Source organism: Azolla caroliniana, unplaced genomic scaffold (assembly GCF_043228905.1).
Source record: "Azolla caroliniana isolate FFs.n. ecotype wild unplaced genomic scaffold, voAzoCaro1.0.p SCAF_10, whole genome shotgun sequence".
Taxonomy (NCBI): domain Eukaryota; kingdom Viridiplantae; phylum Streptophyta; class Polypodiopsida; order Salviniales; family Salviniaceae; genus Azolla; species Azolla caroliniana.
This window is the reverse complement of record NW_028230445.1, coordinates 13,330,490-13,342,978: the sequence shown is the minus strand read 5'-3', so window position 1 is coordinate 13,342,978 and position 12,489 is coordinate 13,330,490.

The window sequence follows — 12,489 nt, the reverse complement described above, 5'->3', positions numbered from 1 at the left end:
TGCCTTCGGACCCTGCCGACTCGAACAAAACTGATATGTCCGAGAACCTAGGTTTATGCCTGTAATCTTAGATAACCCATGTATACGCCCATTACGGGGGAGTGTCGAATACAAGTGTATAATGGACGTATTCACACTATCCCTTTGTATAGATCAAGTTTGGGCCATTTGTGTAATTAGCATAAATGGTAGATGCCCTAAGTCTGTCACTATATATAGTGACCTTATAACCTTTTTGTAAGGTTGGGTTGTATTATTGCTTTATGGAATAGAAAGAGTCGTTTTGTGCCTCCTCTCTCTCTCTCTCTCTCTCTCTCTCTATCTCTGTGCAACGACCTTGAAACTGTCATACGCAGGTACTCACCCCAATCGAATGCTGCTTGATCTTCCGCATCGACACGGCCTTGTCTTCAACACGGCCAACACATGGCACGCCCGTGGGAAAGTGCGTTGCACTTCGAACCCACAGCCGGCTTCAGTCTTCCTCCAAAATATCCAGCAAACTCCGCTCAGAGGTTTCAAGTGTTGTCTTGCCTGTGCCGTCTCCGACTTCCGATTGGATTGGCTGCCTTTTCGCATCTTGCTGCTCCGCCTCTGCTTGTACCGGTGGTACCGGTGTTTCTTCTGTATCCTGTCTGGGTCTGTCCTGCTCTACCTCCGTTCCGTTCCCGGTATCGCTCTCTCCGGTTTCCACTGGTTGTGTCCTTTCCTCCCCGGATTCGGTACTTCCCTGTCTCCACTCTGCATCATCCCCGGCATCAACCTGTTCTTCCTCGGGTAATTCTTGTCGGGGTGCGTTGTCGGTTGGGTCCTCTTTAGCCGGTCGCTCGCCCTCACTGATGGAGATCGGCGTTGTGTGTCCCTCGGCTTCCTGTCGCAGTCGGTCCTTCTCGTACCCTTCCAATTCTAGTTGGGTTTCGAGCTGCCCGTCATCCAACCTCTCTACTAACCCTCGGATTTCCTTGAGATGCTCTTCTGCTAGAGCATAGAAATCCTCCGACAGTTCTTCCCGGTTGTTGACGATACTTTCTTCGTCCATTTTATAGAACCCATCTCCGGTTTTCTTCCGATTTTCTGCATCAGCTCGGAGTGTCTGCAGTTCAGCTGCCTGTTGTGCCCATTCCCTCCAGAGCTTCTCCGTGCTTTCATTTATGCTGGCCTGAGCTCGGGTACTCCAACTTGACATGATGAACTTAATTCGGCCAACCCCTGCTTTAGCCTGTTCCGAAGCTGCTTGTTTTTCCTTCCTTATCCGTTTGATGATGTCGGCCATTAACTGAGCTTGAGCTTCATAGTCGGCTTTTTGCTTGTCACAGGTACTCCGCCATTTGTTGATTTCGAAAGTCGACTTCACTTTTTCCTCGTTCCTGCTCTTTGTCAGCTCCCCTACTTCCTGCCGAAGTACTTCCATCTCCTTTCTTTGTTCCGACGTCAAGGTCTTCTCCGCCGATACTTCCTCCCTTGCTTTGGACAATTCCAAGCAGTTTTCCTTGAGCTGCTCTTTCAGCTTCTCTATCTGTCGGTCGTACGTTGCTGCCTGATTCTTGATGTCTGACGTGGCCTGTTTATAATCCTTACATAGTCGGTCGAATTCCTCCGTCTTCTGTTTTAGGCGTCGGTTCGCCTGAGCTCGCAACCGATCATCCCGGTCCTTTTGTTGTTGGAGTTCCTCTCGCAACCGCTCGATTTCCTGCTCCATTCGTCGGCGCAGCCTATCTTTTTCCTTTTGCAGCTTCCCGTTTTCTTCTTGTAGTCGGTCATTGGTGGCTTTGCTTCGGCGAAGGCCTTCCTCCATTCGCCGTCTATCGTCTTCTACCAACTTCCGCTGCTCCCTTTCGTTATCTCTCAATGCCTCCTGAGCCTGTAATTCTTCTTTCAAAGTTGCTATTAACTTCTCGGTCTCAGGGCCGGTTTGCAAGGCCTTCTCCGTTTCTGGTTCGGCTTGCTTTTCTGATGTCCCGACCGGCTCGGTGCCATCTTGTGCTTGTCGGCTGCCTTCTTTTGCCTGTGCTAGCTCTTCTTGCAGCTCATGTAATTGTGCCCGGAGCATGACCATATCCTTAGTCGTCGTCCTGGTCACTTGTTCCCTTTGCTCCTCCTCTTTCTCCATCTAGTCTGCCACTCCCGACAATTGCCCTGACAACCACCTTAGCCATTGTGCCTTTGTTCTGCCTTCGTCGGTGTGAGCAGGCGTACCTAGCTCCGGCTGTTTTTCCGACTGTTTCTCCGGCCTCTTCTCTTGCTCCGGCGCTTGTTCCTTTCTTTGTTCTTCGAACTCCGCCGCCGTCGGTTCCGGTACTGCCGTCTTTGGTGCAGACGGACCTTCATCCTGTGTCGCTTCTGTTCCGGTTACTGGAGGCGGTTCTTTCGCCCGTTGCTGAGTTCCGTCCGCTGTTGGGGTCGGTCTTGTCGCCCGTTTCTCCTTTCCTCGCCTGGGTGGTAGTATTAACATCGGTTCGGATGAGTCTTCCTCTGTTTCAGCGTCCTCCGTCGGTGCGACTATCGGTTCCTTTACTGGTACCGGTTCCGATTCGAGCGTTACTGGTTCGGTGTCGGTTTGCCTCTTGCTGGTCCTCTTCGCCAGCTTCTCCTTGCCTTTTTCCGCCTTTTTCTTCTTCGTGGCCGGTTGCTGTTGCTGTTTCTTTGGCTGCCGTGATGGGCCTTCCTCCCGTTGCTGTCGGGAGGAGTCTTCTTCCCGCGGTTGTCGAGATGATCCTTCTTCCCGCGGCGCTTCTTCTTCCTGTGTCCATCCTGGAGTGTGTTTCTCTAGGATTCGTCGGCGCTTCATGGTTTGCTTCGGCGTAGTCTCCTGCCGACTTCTTTTCTTGTGCTTGATGGGGGACGCCGGTGGGACCAACACGGTTAACCATTGGGATATTCCGGCCCATGGCTTCTTCCCTTCCACCAAGTGCTTGATCGCCTCTTTCAGTCCTTCGGTAATGAAGTGGAGCCAGTCCACCTGTAGGCCTTCGAATGTCGCGATGACGATCGCTGCTCGGTATTTGGCTATGGCTGCCGGACGAGGGTTCACGAACCCATACTCCATCAGGGCGCGGGCCACCTCTCCGAACAGCAGGTTCTCTCCGCCCTGTGTGCGATACGCCTTGCTGTTGAGGGAATATTCGCCGAAATACTCGAAGAATATTTGGCTCGAGGGTAGCTCTATTGTCTGAAGTCCGCCCTACGCAATCCCGGTGAGCGCTTGTACCGCTCCTTCGGTGACTTCTGCCAGGTCCACTGCTGTTGCCGCCTGCTCTGGTTCCTTGTGTGGCGGAGCGTCGGCGACCCGCAGCAGCCCTCCTAATCCGTTCTCCTTCAGCCATTGTCGCGCTCCTTCCGACAGTGCCATCGCTTCTTCTTCCTCTGCTGCTGCCTGTGGTCTGAGGTCGGGGTGTGGGTGTTCTGCGCGTCGGATCTCGCTGTCTTGAGCCTGCGTTTGCTTGTGGGAAAATTCGTAAAAAGTGAACCCTTCTCCGGTTCTTCCTTTATATAGTGGCGTTTCCCTATAGCCGCCTTTTCCTGTTTTTCGCGCGTGCGTATCTTCTGCCATAATTAGCATGTCACTCTTTAATTTTGGCGCCTGCACGTCCTCTGCCTCGAATAACATGTCCTATTTTTGGCGCCTGCGCATGCTCTGTCATGAATACCATGTCTGTTCTTTGCTGCCGCGTGTCATGCTTGTGCTTCTTTGCCGCGTGTGTCGAATCTCCTACGTGTCTGTCATTATGACTCCTTGGTTGCCGCGCGTGTTAAATCTTGTACATCGGCCCCCCACGTTCTGTGCTTTAAATAGCCCGTGAACCCGTGTGACGGTTGTAACTACTTCCTTCATCATTACCATGATTTTCTTGATCCTCTCTTTTTTGATCTCTTCTTGTCTTGAATTTTCTAACCTTAGCACCACGTCATTTATTTATTTATTTATTTATTTATTATTTATTATTTTATTTATTTTATTTATTTATTTATTTATTTTTTTCACCCATGTGCCGCATCATTGTTCTGTTCCCCCCGATGTGTTCGGGTCGGTGCGTACTGTTGTCGGTTCCTCGTTGTTCCGCCTCGGTGTCGGCTCCTCGGTCCTCCGGATCTGTGTCGGTTCCTCGCCATTCAGGATGTCCGGGTCTTGCTTGAAGGGGTTAGCTGGCATGTGCCCCTTATACGGTTTTAGGCGAAACCCATTTGCCCATTTGCCCACAACTTCTCCTGACAACGTCCCGAGCTGGTAAGACCCATTGTACTCCTTTCTGATCCAGAATGGTCCGGTCCATCGAAATCGCAATTTCCCCGGCATGTTCCCCATCCGTGTCTGGAACAGCAATACTGGTTTCCCGACTTCGAATTCCTTTTCGTTACCCCGCCGGTGTCGGTCTACGAAGGCTTTCCTCCTCCTTTGCTCTAGTTCTAGCTGTAGCAGGCTGGCTATTCGATTTTCTTCCAGTTCCAACAGCATCGCCAGCCGGATTCGTTCGGATTCCTTCTCGCTTAACTGCTCCTTAACCTGTATTCTTAAGCTAGGAATTTGGAATTCTACTGGCATGACTGCTTCCAAGCCGAATGCCAGTCGGAACGGGGTCGTCCGGATGCTAGTCTTGTACGCCGTTCGGTACGCCCACAGCACGCTCTGCAACTTCGTGTCCCAGTCGGTCCGGTTCTCATTGACGATTTTTCTAAGGATGTTCTGTAGCGTTTTGTTCGTTGATTCCGCTAATCCGTTGGCTTGAGGGTAGTAGGGAGTGCTTCGTTTGTGTACTACCGCATAGAATGATGTCAAACTTTCCACCACCTGCCCGAGGAAATGTCCTCCCTGGTCACTGATCAGCTCAATCGGGCATCCGTACCGACACCATATGCATTCGTATAAAAATTTGGCCGTGGACGCCGCCGTGTTGTCCCGTAATGCCTTTGCTTCTACCCATTTCGTGCAGTAGTCGGTAGCCACTATTATATACCGATTTCCGGTCCGCATTGCCGGTGGCTTGAAGGGACCGACAAAGTCCAAGCCCCACTTTTGGAATGGTTCTAATGGCATGACCGGGTGATGTGGCATCCGGGCCTGCTCTGTGGGTTGGCCCAGTCGTTGACACAGGTCGCATTCCCTGCTATACTTAACGGCATCTCTCATGGTAGTCGGCCACCATAGTCCGCTCTGCCATATCTTCCGGGCTGTTGTTTCGCCGGCATAATGCCCGCCTGCAATTCCACAGTGGGCTTCCCTCAGGATCAGATCCTTTTCATCGCTCTGCACTGCTCGCCTCCATACGCCATCTGCCCCCTTGTGATAGAGGGTGTCTCCTACCAAGCAGAAATGTCTGCTCCGTACTGCCATCCTTTTCCGTTCGTCTCGGTCCAGGTTTTCCGGGGGAACTCCGGTGCTCAGGAACTGATGCATTTCGGTTAACCATTTGTCTTCGTCCGCTACTGTGGCCTCCGTTGCCGGTGCCGTCGTGACCCTAAACAGCTCGGCGTCGGGAAATTCGTCCTGTACGCCGTCCCCTGATTCTCCGGATTCTAGTCTGCTCAGGTAGTCTGCTACCGCATGCTGCACCCCGGGTCGGTGGAAAATGTCGAATTCGAATTCTTGTAATAGCAGCGTCCATCGTGCGAGTTTTCCTGTCAGGGCTGCCTTTGAGACCAGGTAGAGTAGTGCCGAGTGGTCAACGTGGAAGGAGAACTTTCGTCCGAGCAGATAGTGCCTGTACTTTGTGACACTGTACACCATTCCTAATGCCTCTCGTTCCGTTGTAGAGTAGTTTCGTTCGGCTTTCGAGAGTTTCCTGCTTGCGTAGTACACCGGCCGATACCATTTCGGCTCCGTGAGTTGCATCAAAACGCTGCCGATTGCTACGTCCGACGCGTCGACGAAGACGTGAAAGCTTTTACTCCAGTCCGGCGGCTGCACCACCGGAGCTTGTGACAGCATGACCTTCAACGCTTGGTAGGCTTTCTCCTCCGTTTCTGTCCATTGGAAAGGTACTCTATGTACAGCAGCGTGCAATGGTGTAGCAAAGTCGGCAAGGTGCCGTATCATCCGACTATGCCACCTTATTTGACCAAGGAATCGGCTTAAAGCCTTTGCGTTATTCGGTGCCGGTGCGTCGAGAATTGCCTTTACTTTATCCGGATCTACCGCGATTCCTTCCCGACTCACCACGTGCCCTAACAAGTTGCCGCTTGCGACTCCAAAGACGCACTTAGCCGGGTTCAGACTTAATCGGTACTCGCGGCACTTTTCTAAGCATAGTCGTAGGTGATCGAGATGCTCTCCGTGTCGGCTGTAGACGGCGAAATCGTCTAGGAAGACCTGCATAAAACCGGGAATAAAATCCCCGAAGATTTCCATAGTTATCCTTTGAAATGTTGCAGGGGCTGGGCTTTCTTTAATCCGAACATCATCACGACCGCGACGAATACTCCCCATTCCGTCACGAACGCTGTTTTCTCTTGGTCGGCCGGGTTCATTCGGATTTGGTTGTAGCCGTTGAATCCATCCAGGAAGCTGTAAACTTCGTGGCCGGCCACCGCATCTAGCACTCCGTCCGTGAATGGTAGTGGAAAAGCATCGGTCACTGTCGCGGCATTTAGTTTCCTGTAGTCCACACATACCCGGATTTTGCCGTTCTTTTTCGGGACCACCACTATCGGGCTCAGCCAGGTTGCCTGCTTGACTGGTCGGATAAATCCGACCCGGAGAAGCTTGTCAATTTCCTCCTTCACCTTTGCCGCATAGTTTGGATTCATCCGGTACCGGCGTTGAGCGATGGGTTTCGCGTCAGTACTTAGATGAATTTGGTGCTGGTAGAGCTGGGGGTCCAGCCCTCGCATGTCTTCGTATGACCATGCGAACACGTCCTTGAAATCCGTTAATAGTGCTACCATTGCCTGTTTTTCCTCCTTCGGCAATTCCTTCGCGACTTTTACCGGTCGGGGTTGTTCTGTTGTGTCGAGGTCCACCTCTTCCAGCTGGGATGCTTTCACCCTTTGGGATATCGTCATTTCTCTTTCTAGGGCTTCCTGTGCTTGGCGTAGTTCCCGGATCGCCGCTTTGTCCAGCTCGTCCGGCATTGTGATGTACGGCTCTACTGCTGCCGTGATATCCACCTCAAAAAGTGGGACGATCTGTGGGTGTTCCTCGAGGTACCGATCAACTTCCTCATCCGGTAAGCCCTCCAACATGTTGATGCTTTCGGCATATAAAGGGGTTGCCTCCTTGCTAGTGAGCACCCGTGGTTGCGTGGCTACCCGTACCTTTGTTTTCCCTCGTCGGAACGTGATCATATTCTTTTGCCAGTTTTGCTTGATATGCGCCGTTCGCAGCCATGGTCGTCCTAACAGTAGGGGATATGCGCCTTGTACATTCAGCTCTAGTACCACGGCCGATATCCGGAATACGTGGCCTCCTATCGTTACTTCCAAGTCCCGGATAAGACCGGTTGGTCGGACTGAGCTTGTATCCGCCATGCGTAACCAGAAGGGGCATGGTTCCCATTCCTGGATGCCTAGGTCGTCGCATGTTTGTCGGCTGATGACGTTCACCCCGGAGCCTCCGTCAATAATTGTTCCTGGAATCTCCTTTCCTTTGACGATTGTCGTGATTGCTGGGCTACTGGTATCGACCACCGCTGGGCCTTCCTCCGGGTTGGAGAAAAATGCCGGTGCTGGCGTCGGCGTCGGTTTGCTCACGGCGGCTTGTAAGTCTGCTGTAAACCGCGGCACCAACTGCAGTAACCGTGCCAACGGCAGCACGATCTGACAATCTTGTAGTGCTTGCCATGTCGGGTTTTCTCCTGGCTGTACGATTTCCTCATCCTTTGGCATATTTTGGTCTCTTACTTGCGCCGCACCTTGTTCGTTGGCTTCTTTGATCCATTGTGCCGCTTGTTTTCTGATTGCTTCCTGGGCTTCCCATTCGGCGGCCTTCCCCTTCGACCTCGTGGTAACCTGCTGTACTTCGGCTGTCACCATGTTGGCTGCCGGCCGCTTGTCGGTTGTTTTGCTTGGGCATTGATTACTGTAATGCCCCTCTTTTCGGCAGTAATAACAGTACACCCTGTGCGTGTTGCTAGATTCTCCTTTTTCCCATGTTTGGGGAAGGGGCATTCCCCGGCGGTTGTCCTCGGTTTTTCGGTTCTCCGGTGCCGCTACTGGTTTGTCATTTCTTGCTGCCTCCCGACGCTCCTCTCTACGGAAAAATCCACGCCTTTGGTTCCGTCGGAAATTCCGGTTCCCGGACCGCCTTTCTTCTCTGCATCGCTCGTATTCCGGGGATTCGTCTCGGTCGTACCGGTCCCGGGGGTAGCTATCTCTGCGGTTCTCCTCTCGGTCATAGCTGTCGCGTCTTCTATCGGGGTATCTGTCGCCGCGTTCTCGTTGGTAGCGGTCGTCCCTCCGGAATCGATCCTCTTCCGGATCCCGATTGCGCGGTTCTATGTGTCGGACCGGTGCCGCTTGTCGAGTTAACAGGTTATACTCGCATCGGTTCATTGTGTGGGCGCGAGAATTGCATATCATGCACTGTGCACGCAGGGTGCAGTCGACGGTCGAGTGCCCCGAATTTAGGCATGTTGTGCATTGTAGGGCTTGTCGGAACCGGAGGTCCTCCTCCTTCGGAAGCGCCTGGTGTAACGCCCCCATCGGCAAGAAGGAGCTCGTCTTGTCCATTTCCAGGATCCGATCAATGACTTGGTCCATTGTGCTGGTGCTGAAATCGAGGATTCCACACATCGCCCGAAGTGGCTCTTTCAACGCAGCCAAAAAGACTGCTTTGGCCTCCTCTTCGGGTGGTGCTCTTGCTAACTGACTGTGCAAGGTCTGGAAACGAATGATAAATTGTGGGACCGTCTCGTTTTCTCCCTGCCGGGTGGTGTAGAATTGTCCGACCAATTCCCTTTGTTCCACTCGTCTATGAAACAGGCGTAAAAACTGGGTTTTCAATGCCTTGAACGTGGCGAAGCTGCCTGGTAAGTGCTTTGCGTGCCACCGGGCCGCCGGTCCTTCTAATGTAATGCCGAATTCGGCGACTTTGGATCGGTCGGCCTCGGGCTCCGTCAGTCTCTGGGACACGTGGTTGGCTTCCCATGTTTGCAGGAATGCATACACATGTGCTTCTGCGTCGGGCTCATCCCGATACTTTGGGTACGGATACGGCATCGTGTCGTCCCACTGATTCTCTTGCGCTGGTTCCTCCGAAGTCGGTATCCGCTCCTGCGGTTCTTCCGCAGGTGGTGTTGGTATCCGCTCCTGCGGTTCCTCCGCGGGTGGTGTTGGTATCCGCTCCTGCGGTTCCTCCGCGGGTGGTGTTGATAACCGCTCCTGCGGTTCCTCTGCGGGTGGTGTTGGTATCCGCTCCTCCCTCCTCGGCGATTGCCGGTCACCGAACTCCAGAGTTATTTCCTCCTCTGGCTCCGATGTTGCTGAGTAATCCGACTCAAAGGGGTTGTTCTCATGGCTGCTTTTATAACGGGATCCCACGCTTTCCCCGCTATCCGAATCCGCCTCTAATGTTGCAAATGCCGCTGCGTCCCCGTCGCCGCCGGCGAGAGTCTGTAGTAGTGTCTCCGCTTCTTGGAGGCTGGTTATGCTACTGCCTTCGTCGGAAGCTTGTAGAACCTGGAACTGCAGTGCTTCTTCTGCGATTTGCCGAAGCGTTTTGGAGAATGACCGATCGCGCCGGATCTCGTCGACGGCTTGCTGCAGGGCTTCCCGTCGTCGCTGCCGTTCGGCGTGGCGTCTCCCTCTTTCGGTGATGTGGTCGTTGTTTTGTCTAGACATCCATCCCCCGGTTGTCCTCTGCATTCTGCAGGAATCGTGGTCGCCAAAATAGTGTTGTATGTCTGGCTGGACTAGCCGCAACACAGGTGTCTATCCGACACTTCTCCAAAGGGGTGGTAGGGATAGGATGTTAATACACGCGTATGATAATTACATTTAAGCACAGACGAAGACCAGATCAGTAAGCATAAGCAAAACTATATTAATTCTTCGTCACTTCATTACAAAACATCGGATCCTTTTATAGGCATCCGGCCAGATTACAATCGGTGCTCTTAGGCAACCATTAACCGAAACCGAATCGGTTCGGATCCGGATCGGTTATAACTACCGGATCCGTCCCTCCTAATAATTCTATTTATCTATTTATCCGCTTCGACTCCGGTTCATCTTTGCTTTCCCATTTGCCTTCTTCTGACCGGCCAACATGATTGAGAAGATAAACGAAGTCTTCTCCTGCGTCTTGAAGGTGAAAAGCCTTGTCAAAAGGGAAACTGGTTGAAAGATGAAGTGCCTAAGGTCCGATGGCGGAAAGGAGTACTTTTCCGACCAATTCTCTAACTATCTACAGAAGGAGGGAATTCAATGCGAATTCTCTTGTAGATACACACTAGAGCAAAACGTTGTGGCCAAAAGGAAGAATCGAACTATCGAAGAAGTGGCCAAGGCAATGCTCGAGGAGAAGCATATGCCGAAGTTTTACTGGGCCGATGCCGTCAAGACGGCTGTATACCTACAAAATCAGACTTGTGCAAATGGAGGAGTATAGCCACATGAGCTGTATTTCGGAAAGATGCCGAACCTGGCACACTTGAGGGTATTCGGTAGCATTGCATAGTGCATGTGCTGAAGGAAAAGCGGAGGAAAATAGAAGCAAAAGCCAAGAAGTGTATCTTGGTTGACTACTCGAATGAGTAGAAGGGTTATAAGTGTTATAGCCCCTGAACGAAAGAGGTCAAAGTTTTCGATGAGTTGGCGTCGTGGTAATTGCCCTCACTGCCAACCCCCATCTACTCCATTCCTAATTCTAAGGATGAGGCTAGTGAGATCCAGATGCCCCTGGAGGAAGTGGAATCAGAACTCTCGAAGAGAGTCCAATCTCATTTTGGCTAAGTGGGCTGAATGAGGGACTGAGTCGAAAGGACTAGTCGGAGGAAGAGCCGGCGAGTAGTGGATACTCAGTCGTGTAGTCCCCACGCTAGAAACCGAGGAGACGGTTTACGCGCAAGGAGAAGGAGAAGATGAAGATGTCGGAATATGGTAATGAGGCCGATACATTTGATCAAAGAGAACTCGGTGTGGCCAGGAGCAAAGAGGGACCTCTGAAAACGAGGTCAAAGTCAGCCGAGAGGGCCAAGAAATCGGCAAACCAGAAGTTATGCCGATCCACCTGCTAGAATAATCTCGTAATTCAGTACAGGTATAATGATTTTATGGCGCTCATTATGCGTATATGGTGAAGGTGGCTGAAGTGCGTGAGCTGGAGAACTACGAAGAAGCAGTAAAGGACGCAAATTGGCATGCCACAATGGAGGAAGAGATGCACACCTGAGCAAAGAATGAAACTTGGGATCTGGTTGAAGCCCCCAAGGGTGTGAAGCCGATTGGATGCAAGTGGGTGTACAAGGCCAAGTGCAACGTTGTCGGCTCTGTCAACCAATATAAGGCCCGATTGGTGGCCAAGGGCTACGTGCAACCACGCGACATTGATTATGACGAGACCTTCGCGCAACCGGTTGTGAAGATGATGACCATCCATGTCTTGCTGGAGGTAGCAGCGGCAAAGGGGTGGCACTTAAATCAGATGGATGTAAAGAACGCATTCCTCGCATTGAGGAACAAGTGTACATGGTACAACCCCCCAGATTTTAGTCTAGAATGAACACTTCGGTCGTTTGTCGATTGAAGAAGTTGTTGTATGGACTTAAGCTAGGAGTGGAATCCGAAGATCATGTAGCGACTGCGTAAGATGGGGTTTGCTCCATTGAAATGAACTCTTCATTGTTCATTCGGTAGAGTCGAACTAGACCGATTAGCATTTTGTTATAGGTCGATGATCTAGTCATTGCCGGTGCCGACCTCGAAAACACCATATTCACTATGGTTTAAGCATAAAGCTAACCTTAATCATCTCTTAGTGTTTGGTTCAATCGCATACAATCATGTACCTATAGGCAAAAGGAAGAAATTAGATCCTCATAAACACTGGGTCATTTGAAATAGGTAATATGTTGCAATTTAAGAACAACCCGTCCAAAAAAGACACAAAGTAGGTCATTTCACAAAAAGGACCATCGCATGTGTAAAGGTTTTTGGAAATAGAATCAAAATATATTGATTTATACCATGTCCAAAAATTTAGGGCTTTCAAAAGATGCCCGTAATAATCGATACGTAAAATTTACAAAAGAACGTACAAAAATTACAAAATGACTAACATGTATATTTATACATATTTGTGAATCGTCATATTGATGTAACATACAATATTTACATTTCATATATGAGATCCATCACTTCCCAAAGATACACCTTCCCTTTCAGACCCACCCGATGAACGAGAAGAGCTTTGTGAAGTCTCATCCTCATCATCACTAGTAACCAATGCATTGTCTTCATCCAATTGCAATCCAACGTCACTGTGATTATGAGACATACTCATTGTTTGTATCTGTAATGCGTCAACAAGCACATATGGGACCTTCTCTTTTATTATCT